This window comes from Stylophora pistillata, chromosome 1, assembly GCF_964205215.1.
Source record: "Stylophora pistillata chromosome 1, jaStyPist1.2, whole genome shotgun sequence".
In the NCBI taxonomy this organism is placed as follows: domain Eukaryota; kingdom Metazoa; phylum Cnidaria; class Anthozoa; order Scleractinia; family Pocilloporidae; genus Stylophora; species Stylophora pistillata.
The window spans coordinates 11,347,940-11,352,358 of NC_142519.1; the positions used below are offsets into that span (position 1 = coordinate 11,347,940).

General features: G+C 38.9%; 1 long non-coding RNA gene across 1 annotated transcript; it reads right to left on the reverse strand.

Moving 5' to 3' along the window:
* Window positions 1–246: 246 nt before the first annotated feature.
* On the reverse strand, window positions 247–3,453 carry LOC148741214 (uncharacterized). Its single transcript, XR_015997127.1, has 2 exons — window positions 2,744–3,453; window positions 247–2,486 (listed from the first exon to the last, which is right to left on the reverse strand). It is a non-coding gene; the product is annotated as an uncharacterized LOC148741214 (long non-coding RNA).
* Window positions 3,454–4,419: the final 966 nt, after the last annotated feature.

The window sequence follows — 4,419 nt, forward strand, 5'->3', positions numbered from 1 at the left end:
TGTCATTTCCGTGACCCTCGAAATCTCACGCTACGCCCCTGCAATATATATATTATGTGGCTCGTTTAGGAAGACACAGAGTTAAAGAAGACTAACAGTTCTTATACACTTGGAACACGCGATATCTACACCTATGATAAATTGGAAATTCGCGATCGGTGAGGAAGATCATGACTAATTACCGTGAGCGTCTGTTCCATGGCCTGGTGCTGAATTTAATGCGTGAGAACGAGGTTGATAGACAGATAGATGGATAGATCACTTTATTTATACACGGTAAATTCCACTCAGTCGCATACAAGCAATATACCTACAAATGTAAAACTTAAAACTATATAATCATTATAAAATATATACAAAGATTAAAAGCCTAATCTAAACGAACTGAACTAACTTCTTATTAGAATGAAAATAAATGAAAATAAAAGTACTGCTTTTCAGGGACGCCGTGTCATTAGTTCACTCAAAACTGAAGTTACTCAGCTTCGTCTTAAACTCACCTAATGTTTTAGATACTCTGATATCAGTCGGAAGGCTATTACACAATGCGGCACCGCTATAATAGAAACTTTTACGAACATAATCGGTACGAGGTTGCGGAAGAGCCAGCCTCATTTCACTACTTCGCAATCTATAACTAGTAGTATCATTATGAAAGATGAATTTATTTGATAAATAATCAGGGGTCTGTCTATTTAGAATTTTGGACATCATAACGGCTTCGGCAAAAAGCCTCTGATTCATTAGGTTTTTCCAATGAAGTCTACGGAACAGGTCTAGAGCACTAGAATCATAAGGGGCGGACAACAATATACGAGCCGCACGGTTCTGTAGCTTCTGAAGTTTTTCGGCCAGACTTGCACTACAGCAATCCCATACTAAGCTGCAGTAGTCAAACTGGGGCCTTACCAAACCATTGAAGATGTTCAAAAGAGTGTAGAATGGTACAAAATCTCTAATGCGCTTAATTAAGCCCAAAGCTGAAGAAATTTTCTTACAAACAGTTTCAATATTGGGTATTCCAGCTTAAGTTTTCATCGATAGATACACCGAGAGACTTTGTTGACGACACCTGCTCAATGGGAAAATTATTAATGGTAAGAGACAGATTGTCTGACAAGTAAACTCGCCTTTGCCTTGAAGTTATTATTAAGAGTTCGGTCTTAGTCAGGCTCAATGTGAGTTTATTAGAAGACAACCAGGTATGAACAGATTTCAAATCTTTGTTAACTTAGATAATCATCAATTTCATTTAAATCTCTGCCAGCGTAAGTAATGCTGGTATCGTCAGCATACATTCGAGGATGAGAAAAATTAAGGCACTGAGGTAAATCGTTAATATAGAGTAAGAATAAAAGCGGGCCCAGAATCGTGCCTGGAGGCACACCGCAATTAAAGAACTTTGGCGTCGATTTAGAACAATCGATTTGGCAGATCTGTGTTCGGTCAACTAAATAGGAGCGAAACAAACGCAAAGCTAGTCCACGAATTCCGTACGAACGAAGCTTAGATAAAAGAATCTCATGATCGACTGTATCAAATGCTTTCTTTAAATCTAAGAAGACAACAGCATTGATCAATCCACGGTCTATATTAAGAGCGCAGCTATCGGTTGCCTCGAGTAGAGCCGTAACCGTCGAGTGTAATGAATGGAAACCGGACTGATGTTTGGAAAGAAGATTATACTTCGTAAGATGGACATACAGTTGATCATAGATTATTCGCTCAAAAACTTTTGCTACCACAGGAATTACTGAAATAGGGCGATAATTGGATGGATCATTGCGCTTGCCCGAATTTTTGTAGAGAGGGGAGACTCTAGCATTTTTCCAATCATTCGGAAATAGGCCTGTGTTAAATGATTGATTAAATATCAATGATAGCGACTCACGGCGACTCACTCTGCAGGGGTGGTTTCACAAAAGGAAAACCGTTTGTCAGTTTCGATTAGAAATTCGGAATAGCTAATGGCCGCCTTTGCAACATCTTTACTACGATTTGTACCAATTACCGAGAAAAATGTATTGAAGATCTCTGCAGCTTCCAACGAGCTCTCCGATTTTTGGCCACAATATTCAACTTCATTTATAACTGTTCTGTTTGATTTACGGGAAAGCAAAGAAAAAGAAAAAAAAAAGAGCGTTACAAGACGATTCAGTCTTATTGGACCTCGAGAGAGCAGCTGAAATATAGCCTATAATTTAAACAGATAGAAGATACGAATGTCAAGTCCATGGCATTCACAAATACTGTAATGAAATGAGTGTAGTTTACTCTGTATGCTCCTCTTGTCGCTACTTAATCGGATCGGTCAGGGTTTTGATAACTGGGATGTGAAAATGTGTCGGCTTTGACAGTTTTGTATGCGTTTTTCGGTTTCATCGATTTTTGTTTCGGTTTTTCGGTTTTGGATGATTTGTTTTCTACGGTTTTGTGGTTTCTAATAGGCTCCAATGTCCCCCTCGAATAACTCTCTGTGGAGTACCCTAAAAAAATTGTCAAACGATTAGTTTAGTGGAAGTGGGATAAAAATGACAAAAAGGGGAGCAACCTAACCACCACGAGATGTTACCCATAAAATTTCTTTATGCTCTGACCCCACCCCTACATGCTTCATAACAAAGTAATGTGTATTTCACAGTTTCAAAGAAAATAAATTAACCAAATCAATAAAATAAGCACTTGGGAACAACATAATTGACAACTAAACCTCATGTACTCTGTTCTGAAAAGAACCTGTTACCTGATCTCCATGTTCAAGGTCTTCAAATTGGTCTCGAGAGCCACTGTTAATGGTTAGCCCCTCGTCTGACACTCTTTCACCCTAACATTTTGAGATAAAAGAAATTTTACCTGATGGGGTGATACTAATCAACACCTTGTTCCTCTGAATGCCTTTGGTATGTTCCTCATGATTGCACCCTTTTCTGGCCACAATCAGGAACCTCAGTTTATTTGCAATTGTACCTACACTAAGCTTAATGACTTTTGAAGTTTGATCTTCACTGATGTTAAACCTGAAAAAAATATATGACTATTATTACTTCAACAGTGTTTAAACCCACGCCTTAAACTCTTTGATAATGGAGACATAATTTTCTCCACTTGAAACGGTGGAAATCAGATTTTTTCCATGCCCCATCATCTCACCGGTATGCTAAACACTTGTTTTGCTCCATTCAAATGAGCAAAACCTTATCTGCAGGACTCAACTTTGCACATGATGTCGGAAGACATCAACCAGATACCAACCCCCCAATCCATTGAAATATGTTCTGACTTCAAACATCTGCCATATGATAATCAAAAGTCACTGATCATCAGATATGAAGCAATTGTGTGAATGAATTAGAGGATAGTTATTAAAAACAACTCTTAGGACACAATGAACACTTTCCACAATCAAACTTTTTACTCCCCCCGAAATGGAACGTGTCCTGTGGTAAAACTAGTTTCCAGCCACATGTATACCTCTGGATACTCATAAGAAAATAAAAAGGGGGGTTTATCAGAAATATTGAGGAGAAATCCCTCGATATACCAGATTCTTAACTTATAGACCTGAAAGGTGATCCCTTCCCCCCCCCCTGTGAATATCACTACCTGCTTAACCACTGTTGGGAAACACAAGGACTTGCCAACCCCTCCCCCGACCCCTAAGCCTCAGAAGCTGATGAGAGTCTCCCCAGAGTGACCCAACATTGAAAGGTGTAACCTTTGATATTTCCAAATTACCAAAATTATTTTATTTGAAACTAGGCAAAATAATTCTAAAAACATACTTTCTACTCTTTCCTTAAACATAAAAAAAACTTTCTACTCTTTCTTGCAACACCTACATGTTAATTCAATAATGAATGGTCAACCCCTTGAACTCCCAGAGGTGATTAACCTTTAACTTCTCTCTTTAATAATCAAGCATTATCCTGTAGAAGTTGTTATCTTGATCTAGCACCAAATTCTTCTAACTTGTTTACATGGAAATGTGTCACAGGCACACTGAGGGGAGAATGAACAATCAGATCTTGGGAGTTAAACGGTTGACTCACCTGTAAAGTACTTTTTATTAGCTGCTTTCTTCTAAGATGGGATACTGAGGAATGTGATTTCGTTAATAAATGGGACAGTTAGGCGTTTTCTAATTTTAATCGGACGCATACTTACTTTTAGAGGATCGCAGCATCCCTTTATTTCTGAACTTCAAGGTGCAGTTGCCGCATTGCGGCGCTTAGGTGCATGTACTTTCCACTCGCAGCAGGAAAAGTCTGTTTGGACAGCTTTTTCGTTTTCCTCAACCCAAAGGAATCGTAGCCTCATTTTCTCCGCCAGTCTCAATCACACTGTCGCCATCACTGGCTGTAGCACTGAAGGTCGATGCTGCAAGGTCATCACAATAAGTATCAGAAGGTGAAGCTGGTT